This window comes from Rhinolophus sinicus, chromosome 4 (genome assembly GCF_057876585.1).
Source record: "Rhinolophus sinicus isolate RSI-liver-muscle chromosome 4, RSI-T2T, whole genome shotgun sequence".
Classification (NCBI taxonomy): Eukaryota; Metazoa; Chordata; class Mammalia; order Chiroptera; family Rhinolophidae; genus Rhinolophus; species Rhinolophus sinicus.
This window is the reverse complement of record NC_142504.1, coordinates 91,443,823-91,465,400: the sequence shown is the minus strand read 5'-3', so window position 1 is coordinate 91,465,400 and position 21,578 is coordinate 91,443,823. Positions and strand designations below refer to the sequence as shown.

General features: G+C 36.5%; 1 long non-coding RNA gene across 1 annotated transcript in view; it reads left to right on the top strand.

Annotated features, from left to right (window-relative positions):
- LOC148758418 (uncharacterized) overlaps positions 1-21,150 on the top strand; it is a 247,689-nt gene extending 226,539 nt beyond the window's left edge. Inside the window, exon 3 of the long non-coding RNA XR_016020990.1 lies at positions 20,726-21,150. This is a non-coding gene — a long non-coding RNA (uncharacterized LOC148758418). The remainder of the gene's footprint in view (positions 1-20,725) is intronic.
- Positions 21,151-21,578: the final 428 nt, after the last annotated feature.

Here is a 21,578-nt window from a genome sequence, read left to right as displayed (position 1 = left end):
ATACACATACCCTATCTCTACAGGTCCAGCTGAATTTCATTGTCTTTTAGTCAGTTTTACTCAGAAGGTTGTCCTGGCATGAGTACCCACCCCACAATGAGATTTGGTCTGCTTTGTTTCCTCCTTTTTCTTTTTTTTCCTTCCTCTTTCGTTCCTCCCCTCCATACCCTTGTCTCTTCCCTCCCTCACTCCCTCCTTTCTGTCCTTTGTTCCTTCCTTCCTTCCTTCCTTCCTTCCTTCCTTCCTTCCTTCCTTCCTTCCTTCCTTCCTTCCTTCCTTCCTTCCTTCCTTCCTTCCTTCCTTCCTTCCTCTCTCCCTGTCTCTGTTTCTACTTTCTTTCTCTTTATTTTTTTAGTTCCATCCCTTGTTCCACTCCCACTCATGAGAAGAAATGAGAAATTCTTGATTCCTTGAATTCACATTCTCTTGGCTTTCATGCTATTTTCCCCCAGTCTTATAATGTAATGCCAATTATTAGAAAATATAATTCACTATGTCTTACACTATTATTTATAATCTACTTGAGCATTTTCTTCACATTCTTAATATCCCTGGTGTCGGAGAGAATTACAGCTGGGAATCTGACTGCAGGCCTCCGTGTAACGAGAAGAGAGAAGAACGTTGTTTTCACAGGCGTATTTTCTGTTATCTGGTGGGGTTTTATGATTTTTCTAGAATTGTTAGACATTTGTTATGCATTTACAATTATTTTTGCCTAAAAAGACACTTGATGATTAAGTTTTTCTTTCCTTTCTTTATGGGAATAAGAAAATAAAAATGTTTCAGTAGATCAGTTTGGAGGAGAGAACGTTATGCATTTACAAAGATATTCAGTAGGTAATGATTTCTGGACAGTTTAGGTCTGCAATACAGTTCTGAACATATATGGCTCATTCTGTGCATTTGATTCTAACTTTCCCTAGCTACTGGGCTCTCTCTAGCTATTAGGTCGGTGCAAAAGTAATTGCGTTTTTTGCAATTTTTTTTTAACCTTTTAAACTACAATAACTTTTGTACTAACCTAATTATCTATCTATCTATCTATCTATCTATCTATCTATCTATCTATCCATCCATCATCTATCTGTCTCTACATACACACAAACACAGAAACACTACATCAAGGTGAACTCTTTGAGGATAAACAAATGAGGAAATGAAATCTACATCGTTCCTTCCAAATCTAGCAATCAATATAGTCTCTGTCTGGCAACACTGTTTTGTTATTTTGCAAAAGTTAAGATTTATGAACTTATAAGGAGTAGTCAAGACAGAACCAGACAGGAAAGGAAAATAGAAAAAATGTATATTTAAGAAAATAGGATGGTGAATAGGAAAGGAAGTGAAGAAAGAACAGAAGACAAAAGAAAGGGAGAAAGATAAGTTATTCCTTCATAGGCATACAACATGACATTTGGTGACCTGGGTCTGAGAGACTCTCAGGGGGGCTTTAATATTGAGACCTCGAGTCCTTTAATCAAGCCCACAACACACACACACACACACACACACACACACACACACACACACACACATACACACTCTTTCTTTCTGTGTCCTACAGATTGTTTCTGCCCCTTCTTGGTTATTGCAAACGTGCACGTATCTTCTTGGGCTCCTCCTTCTTAAATAACTCAGGGTGGACAACAGCCTCTCTAGCCACCTGCCTTCCTCCTACCCCTGTGCTCTACTCTTCCTGAAAACAGAGTAGAGATACTTTACATTTTGAAAATTTCAGTGCTACTCATGATAGGAAAATAGACACAGAATAACAATAATAAGCTCAAAACAATTTCACATGTTTTAGGATTTTATGTATAATCAAGCTCTCTAGTGTGCATTTTATAAAATCTAAAATTCATCCATTCATGCAATTAAATGATACTCTTACATAACATTTTTTGTAAACTAGGTCATGGTTCTAGTAGAATAATTTTGATTTTCTCATAACTATTTCTTTAATGTTGGGGCCTATAGTTCAATAAATGAATCAGCCTATAACTTAGGATTTTACTTTGTTTACTTGTCTTTTTTATGGTAACTAGGCCCAGTACATGTTTCCATATGAAATAGCCTGAATAGTATAAAATCAACCACTGACTTCATGAAACACACTTTCTTTAGACAGGGAGGTAACAAAATTCCATTGCATTTAGCAATGTAACATCACCAATGCTCAATGGTGACCAGGTACGCAATAGTGTATTAATTTCCTACAACTGCCATGCCAAAACAAACTGGGTGGCTTAATTAAACACAGATTTATTCTCTCTTATTTCTGGAGGCTAGACATTTGAAATTAAGGTGTCAACAGTGTTGGTCTTTTCTTGAGAGCTCAAATGGAGAATATGTTCTATGTTTGTCTCCTAGTTTCTTGGGGTTGCTGACAATCTTTGGTATTTCTTGTTTTGCGGAGGCATCACTCCAAAGTCTGCTTATGTCTTCACATGGTGTTCTTTTGTATGTCTGTGTCACATTGGTGATGTGTCACACTAGTGCACATTAAAACATGGTGTTCTCTCTATGTGTGTCTGTGTCACATTAGTGAGGCCATTCACCATTGGATTCAGGGACCATTCCAATCCAGTGTGACTTCCTCTTAACTAATCACATACACAAAATGCATCTATCTAAATAAGGTCACAGTCTGAGGTTTCACGTGGACATGATTTTTATGAGACATATTCCACTCACAGTAGATGATAAGCAGGGGTCCTTCAACTTACTTGAAAGGTAAGGTAAAGCAAGATGGTGTCCTTGAATATTTTATTCCCCTATCCACTTAGTCTCTAGTCTACTCTTCTGCAGAATAGTTAGATTTACATGTACTTTCAGGGTGAAGCAAGTTACATCATTGATGGCTACTTTACAATTTCCAGACCCTTCCTTGAAAATTAGCACAGGAAGCCAGAGCACACATCCAGTACCTGGGGTTCTGACAATAAAATGCACTATTTTCTGATTTAAAACTATGGATTTGGAATTCACATAAGTAGACAGAACAACTTCTAAAATGGACTTTAAAGAATTAAAGATCTCTTCTCTAGATCTTCTTAGCAAAGTCCCTAGTAAAGAACAAGGAGTTAACTATGAGGCTTATCAATTGAAATTATTGAAAACAAATCATTTTATTTGGTGGAAACTATAAAGACATAGATATTACACACATACACACACAGGAAATAGGGGCCTTCCAATAGCTTGCACTATTTTATTTCAAGAAAAAAATGTTTTATATTCAAATTACATAATTTTATACTTGTGTAGAAAAGAAACTAGCTCACTCTTTAATCCCTGACACCTCATATTCTTGTTCTGGCAGGTTTTCAGCAAATCTAGTTAAAGTTTTTTGTCAAACCCATCCTTTCTCCCACTCCACCATGCTCTTGTAGTTTTATTTTGTCCTATAATAAAACTAGTTGTGAATATGGCTTAGAAGAAGCCTAGAGTGGCCATTAAGAACACTGATTCTGGAAATAGGTGGCCTGCATTCAATTTCAGGCCCCACCACTGTGTGAATTTGGACTAGGTACTTGACCTCTGTGTGCCTTAGTTTCCTTATTTGTAAGATGCACATAATGAAAATGGTGCATTCTTTATAGGAATATTATGAGGATTAAATGAATTGATGTCGCTAAAGCTCTTACACATTATAAAGTATTTGTTAAATAGGTAAACGTCTGCTAGATCAGAGGCTCACTGGTGTAGGTTTTGTGTCTTGTATCTCTACTATTCTCTCTTGCACCAAAACAGTGTTCTGCACTTATCATATATGGAATGCAATATTTATTTGCATAAAATATAATTGAATTGAGGTGAAATAACTTCCCCCAGCAAACTTCCCCTTCCTTCATATGGATTGATTTTATCAAGGGGGAAAAAGGGATGTCTATCCATCTCGGAGGTTTATAGGGTCTCTGTGAGGATAGGAAACTAACTGATCAGTGCACATCTAGCATAGCACTGCACGTTTTGAAAATGCCCATTGCAAGTATCTTTCCCAGCTTCCCTTGAACAAGCTAAATAGTCCAGCTCAAAACCTATCTCCTCTTAAAGCATTTTACATTAACCTCAGAAATACATCTCTTACTATGTGTTCCTCAACATTATTGTTGTGTTCCGTAAGAATACTATTTATAAATGTTACCATAGTTTGTAAAACAGGAAGGTATGGTAGAATTTTCCAGGCCAGTGGTTATTGTCAGTGGCATAAATCACAGTCAACTTGGAGTTTAGATTTGCCTTGTAATACACATGACTGGGACACATCATCAGAAATTTGGATTATATAATGCAGTAAGGTAGTGGTTTCACGTTTGAGTTCCTGTCAGACAGGACTTAATATAAATTATAGCCCTTTTTGCTTGCCATCAGAGTGACCCAGACAGTGTTTCTTAAACTTTAACATGTACACATATCATCTGGGGATCTCATGAAAATGCAGATTCTGATCCAGCAGGTCTGTGTGAGGCCCAGGATTCTGCATTCCCAGCAAACTTCAGCTGATGATGGTGCTGGTCCAGAGAACCATACTTTGAGTATTAAGAACCTAGAAGCTCATTGCTTAATATCTCAAAATCTTAATTTACTTATATGAAAAATAGAGCTATTGTGAAAATTAAAGATGTACTGTATAGAAAGTGGCTTTATCAAACAGCCTCATACAATTAAGTGTTCGGCATGTTATTGGTGTCATCATTAAGGCTAGCTTCGTGGGTGTGCAGTTGCACAGATCTTTTTCTTAAGAGGGCTCCAATTTTAGTTTAATGTTCTGAAGTCACCATCTTGAATTCTTAATGATTTTATCTTTGAACTTGAGTTTTGTATGTGAAGTTCAATATTGAAGGGACAATAGGGCATGCTCATGAGCAGAGGAGATACTCAAAATATGCTTCATTACCAACATTCCTTGTCAACCATTTGCATTTAAAATTCACAAGGTACCAAGAACACAGAATTCTGATGGACCCAAAATGAACTGGAGTTCAGTAAGGCTCAAAAGAACAAGGTATGTGTGTTACATCTACAACTAAGTGAGGCCACAATTTCCCCAAGAGACCAGGCTTTCTGTTTGACCCAGAACTTGTTTTGAATGTAGAATAAAGACAATTACAGTCTAAGAATCATGAAAAGTCCAGGATCCCTGTTACACCCTTTCTTACTCAAATTACTTTCCTGTATATTAGCTAACCACTTACACTGGAAATAATGAAGGAAAGGAAAAGATAGGGCAACTCCTAGTTCTGTCTTTTCAATTCTTTCTTACTTATCATTAAGCAGAAGATATGGGTAGAGGGTACGCATATCAAGAAGTGAAATGCAAACAAATGTGTGGTGTGTCTTCTGTTCAAGTAAGAACAAAATGTATATGGGTATATGAGCTTAGAATATGAACTGTGCAACTTTGGTGATTCTACATACAAGTTAAATGCCTTTATATTTGCATTTAAACTGGCATTGTACAACATAAAGATGAATGGTAAAAGTTATGCTAATTATTTACATTTAATTTTCACCAATTAAACATTAAATAGCAAATAACAACAACAAAAGAAACCACACTATGATAGTTTGAATGAGAAACCATGGAATCAAGGAAATATCTTTATATTTTAATATATTTAATAGGTACTTTTTCTCTGCTTTTTGAACTTGGGGTTCCTGCAGTTTCGTTTTATACTGAGCCCCACAGAACATGTAGCTGGCCCTCTGGCCCTGCCATCATTATCATAACCTTATCAACAGGCCTGGTCTGGGGTTTCAGGTTAAAAATCCCCGATGAAACTAGAAATAATTTTACAAAATTACTATGCAGATAAGGAAACTGTATTTTAACTATAGCTGAGCACAATTCTAACCCTGTAGTTTATTGCTAAAACTAAGAATATTTTTTATTTCCACAAATATTGGATTCTGAGGAGTGTCAGATTAATTATTTTATATTTTGTTCAGATTCTCCTCCAGGAAGAAAATATCAGCATAGTGTTTTTTTCATCTGACCTCATCTAGAATCAGTCCCTCACATGTCTGAATACATGCGTTGTTGCAGCTGGCCACACCTGTGACACACACCGTGGTCTCACCTGCCTCGTTACTCCTGGCACTTCAACTCCCAGCTCTGCTGAGCCTGAGGGTCATTTCACATTGGATAGAAGTTTTCTCTGCAATACAATCTAGTCTTTTCCTGAGGAGTGAATGAGTGAATAGGCTAAGTAATCAAACAGACTGTGAGCCCATTTTAATAATTACCAAAGGAAGAGGGGTCAGGTCCTGAGGCAATACATTAAATTCTAGTTTTGACTGCATTTACGCTTTCACCAGAGAGAAAGCAGCAATGTGTCAGTTATCGTAGAGTGTTGTCTTCATCTTTCTGGAATGGGTCGGTTTGATTCCACTATTTGAATTTATTATTGTGAGATAAATAATAGTTCCTATAATTGAAAGTAAGCAGGAAGATGCTGGACATAATTTCTAAAGGTAAGAACAGTATAAATTGCTCCTCAACAGATGCAGCTTCTGCCCTATGTAGACATCTTTGAATATAAATTCCATTCATATACTCCCATTCTAAGCAGCTAAGAGTTTCACCCCATGTATTGCACTGCACAACTGACTCGCTGCCTTGTGTGTGGGGGGGTGGGGTGGGGGGGTTGGGTGGGGAGTTTGCTCTCCTCCAGTGCTTCATGTATCATCTGGTGCCTGAGGCAGTGAGAATACAACATTGATGGACCAATGGGCTGATCCAATATGGCAAATCCTATATTCCTGTTTGGGTACAAATGAATAACCTCATATAGTTCTGCGCACATTCAACAAAATGATGAAAGGGAGGGAAAAAAAAACAAATGGAATTTCCTGATCATTGCATTCCACTTTATTTCTCTGTTTTAACTTTGTAAGTGAATTCAATGTCTGTAGAGGGCGATTGATGGCTCTCAGAGAAAAGGAAAGAAAAATGTTAAAGCCTCAGACCACAATTGAGCACTATTAGGCTCGAGGCTCGGTTCTCTTCAGCTGAAATCCTCTGCTGGGGCCCTCATCTCGCAGGTCATCTCAGCATTTCAGGTCTAGGGGATTGTGGATTCTGCAGGATAAGGTTGCAGCCCTAGGTCTGCTGCCTTTTATTAGTAAGGGGAGCAAGGGGAGGAGGACAAAGACAGTAAGGATTGACTAGGTGTATATGAAAGAAAAGAAAGTGAAGCTTCAATATGTCTCCAAACCTCTCAAGGTATCACGCTCCATGCCAATCAATTCACCTTCTCCACAGCCCACCCTATATATATTTCAATTTCCAACTTTCTAGGATACCCTACAATTTAATTCATCTTCCTATCTCATTCTTGTGCGGTATATATTCTTCACATCCTATTTCCTGTATGAAGTCTTCCTTAATCAACCCAGACCATAATATTCCTCTGTCATTATGCGTTTCTGAAGGATTTCTTATGTATTGCTTGTTTGTCATCATGTTAGTCTGTACTTTAATTTTTATTTTTCACAAATATGTGTCTTCCTATTAAATAAGTTAATTAAGGGAAGGTGTAGAATTCTTTATCACTTACAGTTCCTGGCAGTGTCTTTTACATAATAAGTTCATTATTAACATTTGTTAATAAAAATATTGTCATACTTAAAATAAGTATATGTACACCATCTGTTTCAATATATATACATATATGTGCTTAAGTAATTTTATTCATACATCTATACTTTAAATACTCAAAAAAGATTTACAAAAGAAAATCGTTTGATTCTCCTTTTATACTGGCTGAAAATAGCTGAAAGACAGAATCCATATTTCCAAGTGCCAACGTCTATCAAGCACCACCCTATTCTAGGAGCAGTTTATTTATTTATCTATCTATTTATTTATTTATTTATCTATTTATTTTTTCCTGTTAGTATCAAGGGCCGAGGAGTCTGATTCCAATCTGATTATATCTAGGTAGAGAAAGAAGGAAGGAGGATAAACCCATCTATCATAACCCGATCAACCAATTTAAAGGATCAGAGCATATTAACCAGAAAAGCAAACGATAATGAGTAGGACAAATATGTAAAAGGCTCAGTGTGCATAAACAGCATATGCAATGCAAGGGGCGACACTGCAGAAAGAGCTCAAAAATAATTGAATGTGAACACTGTACATAAATCCAGACGAGATTCAAGCTGTGACCTTGAGGTGAAAAGGTTCCTTAAACTGCAACCAAAGCTTTCTATTCTAAAGGGATTAAATCTCTGAAAATCATTCTCTTTCTCTGCATACATGTTTCACTTTGTAGTGCTCACATAAAAAGGGCAGATATACCAGCAGTCCGGTGTTTACTTTCTTGTGTTTCTTTTCTTCCCAGATAGCTGGTATCGGCTTTACTGCAGATCAGAGTGGGTGAGCCTTTTTCACCTTCTGATTATGGTTTGTAATTGTCAATACAAGGTTAGCAAGCTTTCTAATGGAAATTACCAGTGCACGGAAGAATGATAAAGCAATCTGCTCAGGTGGGAGAAGTATAGGCTCCAGAGCCCAAGTCATCTTTTCTAGGGCTCACAATAATTATGAGAACAAATTTAATAAACTTTTGCATGAAACCTGTAACAGAATATCCCTAGATTCTGTTGTTACCACTGCATTGCAAACTGGAGAATACCACCAGAGAACTAAAATGTTCAAACACAGGCCAGGCAAGGCTTTGTCCTGACTGCTTTTCTGCGGCCTCAGTGTAACATTCGAATTCAACTCTTAAGACAGGGTTGCCTGTGGCATTACGAGTTTGCTTTTTCTTTCTCACCAGACAGGTGGCAATGATCACAGAGCTCCAACTTATTTAGAATGGCAGCAGACAGTGGTTTCTTAGTTCAGAGCTTGAAAGGATTAAAGCTGGATTAGGAGGAGGAAGGATGTATTCCCAACGGCAATATTTATAACAAGGAGAAACCTCCCCCCCACCCCCTCTACAAGAATAACAAGGAGGAAAAATGAATCCCAGCAATGATTCTCAAATGGCAAGGTGTGGGCAGGACTTAAGAAATACACCTTTCTAATTCCCAGGCAATTTATGTGTGTGTACCTAAGTATTCAATTAGCAGGCACAGATGCCATTTTGCATTAAAAAATATAGGGTTTTACAACTGCAAACCAGCTGTGCCCATAAATTTCACCAACCACTTTGCAAAGGTCTACCAACGATTTAGACTTTAACATCATGGAAGTTATTTTCCTCTGCATTAATATGATCAAAGATTGACTGGCATTTTTTGTTTAGTAAAATATTTTCCTCAAAGAAGAGCAGGAAATTGTAATACTTGTACAGTGGTAAGCCTCACAAAAATCAATAGAAATAGATTATTTCTGACCTATGAAAAGCCTACATCTTAAACCAGCTCTGCCCAATGCAATTTTTCACAATGAGAGGAATATTTTGCATATCCAATGCCCATTACACTAGTTACTGGATACATGTGACAACTGAGTACTTGCAATGTAGCTAATAAAATGTGGGACTGTATTCTTAATTTTATTTAATTTTAACTAATTTAAATTTAGATAGCCACACAAGTATTTACCATATTGAGTACCGTGTTTCCCCCAAAAAAAGACCTAACAGCTCTAATGCGTCTTTTGGAGCAAAAATTAATATAAAACCCGGTATTATATTACATTTTATTATTTTATGTTATAGACCAGGTCTTATATTGTACCATGTTATATAAAACCCGGTCTTATATTATAGTAAAATAAGACTGGGTCTTCTATTAATTTTTGCTCCAAAAGATGCATGAGAGCTGATTGCCCGGCTAGGTCTTATTTTCGGGGAAACACGGTAGCACAATTAAAATCATTCTTGTTGTTAATTATGTCAATAAATTAACAAATGACAGCCTGAAATCAAATAGACACCTACTGCTTAGTAGACATGTGACTTCATACCATTTAAGTTGAGTAAGGCCATTTCTTTCATCTGATGAATGCCAATAACAGTGGTCCCTCCAGTATTATTGGATGGTTAAATGCACAATGTATACATTATTTGTTTTGACCTCTTGCCTGAAACAAAGCAGGTCATATTGATTATTGATTTTGTATCTTCCTTACTTTGTCTTCCCCTCCTTTCTTTTCTCCCTTCTTCCCTTCCTCCTTTTCCTCCTTTTTTTAGATAGCAAAGAACCCCCAAAAGCAGCAAATAGACAGCAGCCTTGATGAGGAATATTGTTATACCTGTCACTTCATTGAGTGCATTATTCTAAATTGTAATTTGACCTAAAAGTTCCTTAACATCCAGCCTAATCCACACTCAACAATTAGGAAAAAATACACAACACAAGCAATATAAACTGTGCTTATTTCTCTTGTTGATCTTCTAATGCGTATTAAAATTATGATAAAAGGAGACATTGTTTAAAGGCTCCGGAAGAAAAATGGTTATCACTGGCCCTAAAAGAAAAGGTGTAGACAGTGAAATGGCAGAATAAAAACACAAATAGAGAAGGAAACTAAATGGAAAATAATTCAATGTAATGAATTTTACATGGCGGTACTTATTGTACACTCTTAGCCTCACTATACTTAAGAAATATTAGAAAAGTTTAATACCAAATGTTGAGAAACTTCTATGTTCAGATGAAAGAATTAAGCCCCTTGTGAAGACATGATTCAAATGGAACAGTAAAAACTACCACCTCTCCTGTCCTCCTGTATTGTTCCTTCCTGTTTTCTTCCTACTTTGGAAGAAGACACATAGACCAGGGACTGGTTTTATCTGGTTTCTTCTTTATAGTCACTACCTCTCCTGAACGATGTTTTACTAATTTTCTGTTTCTCTGTTTTCTATCTACATATTTCTCTTGTTTTCAGTCCTACTCGTGTTTGTTCGCTCCTTTGCTCGGCTGCACGTTTTTCTCAATATTTTCTCTGGGTATGGTCACCATAATCGAATGACTTGGTTGACAATATGTTATTTAGCACATGATAGGTATTTCAGGAAAGGTACGTAGGTATTGTACAAGAATTTTATGCTTTAATTCTGAATCCACAGGAAAGTGCATTATTGAAATTAGCTGTGTAACTAAAGTCACCAGAAAACCATTGGCCTGTTTGGCTGCACATGACCTAACAACAAGAAAACACTTGTTTTTTGCTTCTTTTGAGGTCCTGTGTTACCCTAATGGACTATTTTTTTTTTTTTTTTTTTTTTTTTTTTTGCAAGGTGAGAAAAAGTCATGCATAAACTCAGGAAATAGCCTTGGGAAAATGCAGGGCCTGAGGTTCACTTGTGGGGACCTCTGCCTCTTGCGTCCTGAAGTTGCCTTGGTGCAGAGGCTCCCAATGTTGTTCCAGCCCACAGACCTGGAACAGGAGTGGCTGTATCTTGGAGGGAGCACAGCTAGATACTCGTACATTCTTAGCTCTATGCCAAGGTTTCCACACTCAAGTGAATCCTCCATTCTCCTCACTCTGAAAGCTCTTAGCAACCTGCTCTACTACAGCTGAAGGAATTTCTATCTGAATTACATCTGTATACATACATGTATATAGAATAGTATATGGAGAGGAAAAGAACATCAACACAAGAAGTAACATACTTAGCCAACATTTTGCAAAATTTGGGATAAAATATTTCCTTATAAATTGAAAAGAACATGCATTCACATGTAAATGTGGGAGCTTCAAACAAGTGGGTCATAATTTAAAGAATAACTGAGGTATTTATGTAGCAAAAGCCCTGAAACAAGAGGATTGACTTATTGTGTTGACTGGCTTGAGGTGAAAGCAGGGTGTGATAGACACAAACGGGTCAGAAATCAAATGGCAAGCGGACTCCAGCTGCCCCAAAGAAAAGATTATTTCCATAACCTACAGGTTAACAGTTCTCCCCAAAGCCCCCCAGGAAAACATAACTAGCACCTACCCTAGAGCCCCTCTGCAGAACCTTGCATTTAGATGTACACACTTCTTAATGACTCATGCATTCCATTTAGTTTTCAACTATTGGGTTCAATGGTTCTCAATCAGTTTTTATCATTCTCATAAATTCTAGGTTAGAGAAACTTAATGGATTGAGATGATCTGTCTGACTATTATTGTCAAGATCTTGGCATGAAGCACAAATCCAGTCAAGAACATCTGTCCAGGACATGGCTGAGATCAGGGTGCTCATTTTGTACTGTGACTTGCAGCTACTTATTACACATGACCTTCAGGGAAGACTGGGCAACCTTACAGGAGAACACTGATGATCGAACATGAAAAAGCCAAGATGAAAAATGGGGACATCAAAAATAAAATAGAATATTTTTACTGCTATTTTCTGATAGCTACATAATAATTTTTATGTACTAATAAAATTGTTTATATTTTTTATTCTATCAATTTCTTTCATCAGCCTTTGAAAAAAGATCCTGCAAATATAATTTTCTCCATGTGATAGATGTGTAAACTAATACCCAGGAAAATTAAAATTAAGTAGGATGCTCAGGGTCCCTCAGCATGATGGTGGAAGAGAGGAGACTAGGACTCACTTACCTTATTTCTAATGCATATTTTCCCTAGTGACCTCATATTTAATTGTGCAGGTAATGCAAAGGGACAGAATCCAGTTAGGTTCTACATCAGTGGGGACTCTCCTAGGCTGCAATCAAACAGTGTCTGTATACCAGGATGCAGGCCCTCATTTTTAAAATATGTATATCTTTATTCTTTTCTTTTGCCACTCATATCCCGTGTGCTGACTGTTGGGAGGTTTCTAAGAAAGGCATGATTTGTTATGTTCAGGAGGATTTGTGGAGGAATAAATTGCCCACACATAGTGTGATGGCAGCTGGCAGTCAACTGTGACTGCTGTTGTGCACTTCACAACATGTTTTATGTGGCTGGGAACATTTACATTAAGGTCAATTAGGTTGCCAAAATGGAGACTCGCAGCTGAGGGATGCTTAGTGGAGTGCATTGGTGTTTGGCAGGGGAAATGAAACTGATAAACCTACATATGCTTAGTCTGCCAGCTGGTGGGTGGTCCCAGCCATGTTGCTGGAATACTATTCAATTCAATTCAATTCAACAAATATTTATTGAGTAACTAGATGGTGCAAAACACCAGGCCACGTGCTGCTGGGTGACAAGGCAGCACAGATCATGGTTTGGGTCTTAGAAGAGTTTCCAATAGCAATAGATCTCAATAGCTGGCAGTGGTTACATGATTACTACATGCTAGAAATTGTTCTAAATGTTTGATAGGTATTATCCACTGTAATGTTCATAGCAACTCTATTTTATCAATGAGGAAACTTGGTTGGTGAGGTATGACAGTCACAGACTTGGTTGGTGAGATATGATGCTTTTGATAGTTTTCATAACATCCCATTTTCTGGGCATATGACAGAGTTGCATTTCACTGCCACATTGGAGTTGCCCATGTGGCCATGTGCCTTGCCTTAACCAAAGAACCGTGAGCAGCAATAACGTGTGTTAGTTTTTGGAAAATTGTTTAAGAGACGCTACACAATTCTCCTCTGACCATGGTACCCACTGGCCTTCCGGATGATGGAAACTCCATCAGCTTCTGTCTGTGAGCAAGGATGGGATTAGAGCAGAGACCTCACTACATGAGATAGATATGAAATAGAGTGTCATTTAAGCCTCTGAGATTTTAAAGTTACTTATTTTGGCAACATAACTTGTCATAGACTGGCTAATAAAAGGTAAGAATAATAGACATATGAAGTTAAGTGGGGGGAAAAAAAAGATAGCACACGATTAAGTAAGTCCCAATTAAAAAATAGCAATAATAAAAGCAACTGCCATTTATTAAATTCTCAGCAAGGTGCTAAGCTTATTACATACATTTTCTCTAGTATGTTAAATAAACCTGCACAATTATAATTCACATTTGACAGATGATAAGAGGAAGCTCGGAGAGGTTAACTGAACTACTGAAGATGACATAAAAAGATACAAACTGTGAATAAAACCAGGTCTTTTTGTCTCCAAAGCTTACACTACTTGCAGATCTTCTAGAAAAGACCTCAGACAACCTTAGCCTTCAATTTGTCCACTATAGAGTTGAAATAATTATAAGCCTCTTTCTTTTATTCCCTCTCCACTTCCTTCCTTCTCTATATCTTTTCTCCCCACCTCCTTTTTCTCTTCATCTCTCCTTCTCTGTCCTTTAATTCTTCTTTCACTCCATTTCTCTTTTCTTAATTTCTGCCGTCACATTTTCTCCACGTATCTATTGCATGTGCTCTTCATGCCCATGTAAGGAGCATGAGATTTTCCTCGAGTTTATCTCCTCAATAATAAAACTTCTCATGGGTAGCAATCATATTCTGCAATGCATTAGGACAGCCTCCCTTCAATAAGGAATTATCCAGCACCAAATGTCAATATAGTGCCGAAGTTGAAAAACCTTGCTATAAATTATCAGTTGATGCATCAGAAGCTCTTCATGTTTGACTCTAGGACTCCATGTCATATCTCAAGTTTCTTGGTTCATCAAAAGTTGATGTCACTACTTCCACAACAGGAGGCCACACGTCTTTGTTTCTTTCTTCTTGAATCCTCCTCCATCTCAGGGATTTCCTTGCATGGTTCTATCTACTCTTGCTGCTTCTGGGTAGGAGATAGTGCATGGGATCTCAAATTCCAGTTCAATTCTTTTAGTGAGACTATATTACACTTTAGAATCCTAGGATTTTAAGGCTCTAAACATATTTCTGCATCTCCAAAAATTAGATCGACAGAAAACTACATCAGTAAGATGTTCATCTTCAATGGAAAAACAAATTTCAAAATATCTTACACTTGGAAAATGCTATGATGAAATTAAACAGATTTCCTTACTACAGAGCTTTTCTGAGCCTTTAAAACGCAGTATGTCTTGAGAATCTATTATACAAGGTAGAGATGTTGGAGTGTTTCTTCAATATATTTTATCACATAATTTTTTGTTTGTTTTTTTCAGAGTATCTTCCTGGACTCTTGCTTTGTAGTAGTACATAATTTGCAAATTATGACTCGTCCAACTTGCTCATTTGACTGAGGTCCAGAAAATGAAATGTTATTCCCTTTGCAGGACTAACTCTTGCCAGAGCAGTAATCTGAATCTAAGAGTGCTGACCCTAATTCATTGTTCTTTTCAATGCACGTTGTACAATAAAATGACATATCAATTCCAGAACATTCTTATATTGCAAGCATTTCCATTTAATTTAGCTTTTTTAAAATCAAAATATATGCACATTGACATAAGAATAACTATGCTATTCACATATTTTTTCTCATGTAATATTTACAACGAGGTTTACAAATGTTTGGTAACACATTGATGCATGTCTAAAATATCTATAGTTTTGTTAAGACTTCCCTACACGTTATCAACCGAGGAAGAATTATATTTATGATGATGGATTGATCTAGTTCTATGAACCTGTAATATTTTATCTTAACATAAGAATTATTTGTGAATCTTTTATAGTGAAGTGTACCATGTTTCACTAAACCTTATGCTCTCGCACTTTTTCCTTTATAATGTTTTGCATCATTAAACATAGGGTGTTATTATCTTACCTTGGGTTCATTGAAAACAGAACTTAAGACAAAGAATACAGGTGAGGAAAAACAAAGGATGGCAAGGAAAGTTGTGAACAATGTAAGCGATGTGTTCTTAGGTGGCTACTACTTTATAATGAGTTGCAAAGAGCTCTAATCATCTTTTCACTCATTTCTAGTTTCCTATATTAACCAAGATGCAGTACTTAATTTGACAGATTTCTAAGTCTTAAAAATTCTGTGTTCCACTTTATTTCTAAACTCAAATACCATTTTTTTCAGATTTTCCCTAACCTGTCCAGAAATGGACTTGATTTGACCCTTTTTTGATATTTCTAAACATTATACTTTAAACCATTCATTATATTCCATGTTTATAACAGGATTCCCTTAAGACATGTTTGATGTTCTTATTAGATTATAGAAGCCCTAGCTGGGCAAATATGTTGCCCTTAAAAAATCTCTGTCTCTCATAACACCGAGCACAGAACCTCACACATTGCCCATCTTCAATATAAGTTTGCTAAAGAATTGGCTGTTTAACTTTACTTAACCTTTTATTTTAATACATAAATGTACAGGCTTTCTACTTTTCTAATCCTGGCTTTCTCTTTCTTTCTTTCTTTCTTTCTTTCTTTCTTTCTTTCTTTCTTTCTTTCTTTCTTTCTTTCTTTCTTTCTTTCTTTCTTTCTTTCTCCTCCTCCTCCTTCTTTTTTTTTTTTTTTCAGTTCTTAACCCCTGTTGATATAAGGCAACTGAAGAAAATACAAGTAAGATAATAAGATAATTGTTTTCCTTACATAAAGCTTTAAACATTTTTGCTGAAAGGAATAATGTGATGTAGTTATAGCTGACTAACATTTCTAGTCTTTGCTCTGATGCTAATTAGCTAAGCAACCTTGAAAAAGTCATCTTACCTTTCTAAGCCTTCATTTTCTTATCTTTACAATGAGCTTCAGCATTCTCTATATGAGCTACTACACAGGACTGTTTGAAACAGCAAACACTATCACATAAATACTTTTTGGAGGTGCAGAGAACCATGTAATGGCAAACACTATCATGAATAGAAAATAATAGTGTCTCTGAGTAGGGCAGGACTTTGAAAACACTTAGTCCTGTCCTTTCGTGTTATTGATGATTAAACCAGATACTAGAAGCTTCCAGACCTTTTTAAAAGTCACAGAACTGATTGATGCCAGAGCCAAGAAATGAATTCAAAGATGGAATCACCTGATTCTATTTCTTCTAAGATCTACTCCCAGATCTCCAGCACACCTGATCTTTCCAGGCTATTAAATTGTTTCTATCCTTCCATCCCCAATGCACTCACTTTCTCCTGTTCATGATTCTTCTTTGATCCCTGAAGAGGTCAGAATCACTATCATTGGCATTTGTGTAGGCTCTTTTTGCCCTTCAGTGATTCTAGGCTTCTAGAATTTGACTTGAAAATGGTGTACTGGCCAGGTCTCTGAGTGACTTTCTGCCCAGGTTGGCTGGTATCTTCTTCTTCTGGCCTGTCTATACTAAGCCCAACTGCTTTGAAAATCCTCAATGGGCTCCTTCACTTTTCTGATGTGATAGCTTGCCCTCATACTTCTTGTGAGTTATTCTTTCCAGACAGAAGGTGCCAACCAGCTCTGTGGGCATTTGTACAGCAGAGGAGATTCCTGTGCTTTACAGTCGCCACTGCCCAAGTTAGCTCATGTTATCAACCCTGCCAAGTCTCTGGGATATTCTTTGGTAACTTATCACTCAAGTACTCCCAGAAATGGAAGATTAGTTACAAGTTCTTTTAATTGCATAATACAGTCCATGGTATTTTCAGCAATAAAATTACTCCCCCCCCCAAAAAAAAAATTGGGCCTTCTGATTCAGACAAGATTTTTTTAAATATATATTTTTATATATTTATAGATATAATGTATATAATGTATAATATGTATATAATGACATATTTTATTGTTTATTATCATTAGTGCTACTATTATTTTCAAGAACATGAAAAATAGAAATGCTTTATTCATCAACACAACTCAATTTGTATTTTTTCGCATTCTTGAAAAGGATGTTATATTAGCTGCCTTTGAATCTCATCAACTTATTATTTCCTTTGACAGTGGAAAAAGAAAAGTCAGAAAATCTAAGCACTTTCTGCTGGCAGTAGTCAGATGAAACTCATATATACAAAATGGAATGAAAAACTGTTTGATGAGCTAGACTTGAGGCAAGAGGACAGGCATCATATATCTCATTGTTTTATTTGCCTCCCTTGGTCCTCCAATAACTATTCCCAATTTTGTTTTGCATCATCTATTCTGGAGAAATATACTCCTTAGGCTTTGATATTTATAGGTCCTTCTTTCCTTTTCATTCCTTTTATGCTCTTCCCCCCCTTTTTTCTTCCCTCCCCAATTATTCTCCAGAGGTTTTATTGACTTTAGCCTTTGATAGCTCTATGTATTTGAAAGCAGCCATTCACCACCTCCTCTGGAGAAGTACCAATAAAGTGCAAAACCATTATCACAAAACTGTTTCTCAAAGTTTTGTCACATCCCAGACAGTTTCATGAAGATATGCTGAAAGGATTTGTTTTGTTTGTTTCTGCTTTAGGGATTGCTAAGGGCAACAGGAGATCTGGGAAAGGGATTGTAAATCGTAAATTATTGTGACACATCTTATTTGTTTCTGTGGTGTTCTGTTTTCTTTGGGCCAAAAAATTCAAAGTTTTGTTTGAAACTATTTTCTGATGGGCAGTGCCATATCAGAAAAGTAGTGCATGTTTTCTTTGTTTGCAATCTTGAAAACTCTAAATGATTTTTTTGGGGTTTGTTTTTAATGATTTCCAGTCCTGGGTTAATGAGCTCTGTATTAAGTAGCAACCAATTTTGATTTAAAAAATAAAAAGAGTTTGTAGAGTATGTGGAAGAGAACAATTTTCAGAAGCCTGTTATGAAATAGAGAGAAGGAGCTAGAATCAACCAGGTACATCATCTAAATATACTGACTGAAAGGGACACTCATTGTGTTAGGTCTCCTTGTAGGATACTCAGTGGTGTTAAAATAGGCCACTGGGAGCTCTATTTGTGTGATTTTACTCTAATGTTCTGGGCCTCTGGTCAGAAGTATCAACAGTCCAGAGGCTCAGTAATCAAGGTACTTGCCATGATGAAAGATGTTTAGGTTTGTTTATTTTGATTGGAAGATTATTTATTTTCGATTGTTTATTTGTGTTTTAGAAATCGCTAATTTTTTTGATTTTCAATTATAGTTAACATTCAATCTTACGTTAATTTCAGCTGTACAGCAGCTGTGGTTAGACATTTATATACTTTACGAAGTGATCCCCCCTATAAGTCTAGTACCCACCTGACACCATACAGAGTTATTACAATATTATTGACTATATTGTATACTGTACTTCACATCTCCATGACTATTTTGTAACTGCCAGTTTGTACTTTTTAATCCTTTTACCTTTTTCACCCAGTCGCTCCTAACTCTACCTCCTCATCTGGGAACCATCAGTTTGTTCACTGTATCTATGAGTTTCTAATTGCGTTGTTTCTTCATTTATTTTGTATTTTTTTTTAGATTCCACATATAAGTGAAATCATATGGCGTTTGTGTTTCTCTGTCTGATGTATTTCACTTAACCTAATATGATACCCTCTAGGTCCAGCCATGCAGCGACATGTGTTTTAGAAATCTGGGTTGAGGAGGCTGAAGATATCCATGCTGAGCACTGACCCATGCATCAGGAAGTCTAGAAGCCTGAAAGTGCAGTCTTCCCCTACGTTTTACTAAAATATACACACCAAGCTCCTAAAGGAGGGCCACCTTGTGGTGGGTGTAGAGAACACAGTCATGAAAACCAAACAAAACAACAGTTCTTGACTTCAGGGAGTATAGGTGTAGTAAAGAGAATTTTACAGTACGAGAATTTTAAGTAATCCTTACCTTTCAGAAGTAGCTGAAGGAGAAGGAATCAGGGGTACAGAAAAATAAAAGATAAATGATACGGAATCCATGGAAGGGAGTATGATCAATGAATAAATAATTGTTCAACTATATCTGTCCTTTGATTGGGTGTTTTAGAAAGGTGAATATTAAGATGTTGAAGTCAGTGAAATTAAGTAGATATATTTTGTTTTGTGGAAACATAATTATTTGTCCATTCTAGGAGGAACCTACCAACGACAAAAATAACTATCTGTAAGAGAGCACAATTCTCTAGAGGGAATTTATAATACAGATTCTTTTTTCTGAATTCTGTTGGTGTTTACCCATGAATATACATTTTATCCTATACTATCTTGAACTTTTATTACTGACTGAACATTCAACAAGTCTTTACAGATTGATTGATCAATACAAAATGATACCTATTCCTCTCCATTGGGCACAGATATCATCTGACAGTGCAGATTCAATAAAGATGTACTAAGGACATTTAACTATGTCCCCCACACAAGGCCTGATTCAAACACTGAGAGGAGAGTACAGATGTATTAATAAATACACATGAAAAAGTAAATAATTCAAAGCAATAATAGTATGTTTGCATTTAGTAGGCCTCTCATTAGATTAATTGGTTCTTTCATCCACTAGTCCAATTATTGACTTCATGTGTATTGATTCAGATGACCTCTAATTTTTTTTCTAATCAAAGAATCTCTGATTGTATAATTTGATGACTTCAAATTCATGTACTGACCTGTTTGCCTTGATTTTATTTTTTCTTCCTTGGTGGTATGCGTGATCCAAAAAGCCTTGAGAAAACAGGTCAGAGGGCATGATTTCTCTTAGTTTATCTCCTAAAACGCCTGGCAGCATGCTATGAGAGCAAGTAATTTTCTCCTATAGCTACTTGCTAAATGACATAAGTATTAATGTGTACATGAACATACACACAGATATGCTTAACTATATGTATCCTCTAAAGGTAGGGTCAGGATCTTACCAATATTTTCTTAATTTGTCAGAGATTACTTATCCCAAGTCACTTGCTAAACTATGAAATGAAGTATCTTCCAGGGCATTTTGATATATACAATTTAATATAGCCATATTAATGTGACAATTTTTATTAAGGGGATTATTTGCAGTTTTGGTTTTTTTCTTGGTCCCATCAAAATGAAAATTCACTTCACTGCTTGGGGTCTCTTTATGTTTATTTACCAGGAAATAAGTGAAGTCTCTGATTCTCAATCCGTTTGTGATCCCAGCTCCAGCACGGTTACCATCATTGCGGTAAGTAAGCAAAGAAATTTTACTTTTCTCATTGTGCATTAATTTCCCTTTGTTTCTACACATTTCCTGCCTATTCAAAATTCTCTGGATTTCCAGTCCAAATTGCAAAAATTAGTGTGATTAGCTTATGTAATTACTGTGTATCCTCTTTGGTCGAGTCATTTATGATTGAACACACTGTTGGTCATCATGCAGAATATGGCCCAGTTACCTTTGAATCATAAGGGCGTCGAATCTTGATGAAATCGGTGGCCATTTCTGCTTGAAGAACATTTCACTACTTATTCCTGTGGATAGGGTGGGTTCATAAAGAAAGAGGCACTGGGTATAGCTGGGCTGACCATAGGAGCTAATATGCTTGAGACAGTTCCGTTTTGCATCTGCTATATCTCTCCCAGCTGTGTAGCTCTTTGGCTGTTAGATACTCTATCCTCCATATCATTGGCTGCCATCTTCCTACATATATAGTTTCAATGATGCTCTTGTCTAACATGATCCATGAAGACAAACATAAACACAACCATTGCCTTCCAGCAGGGAGGCAATTCAAAGACTTCTCCGTAACTTTGTCCACAGGGAATATTGCAGGCTCCTTTAAATGATCCATAGTCTCCATATGTTGTTTTCTCCTCTAATTCCATCGTAATTCCACCCAGATAATCTATAAACTATGGACTACATAGTAAATGTAGCCACCAATGCAATATTTTTTGTGTTGTAAAGAGGGACTAATTAGAGCACATGAAAACACACAAGAACAATAGCAATAATAACGAGATGCAGA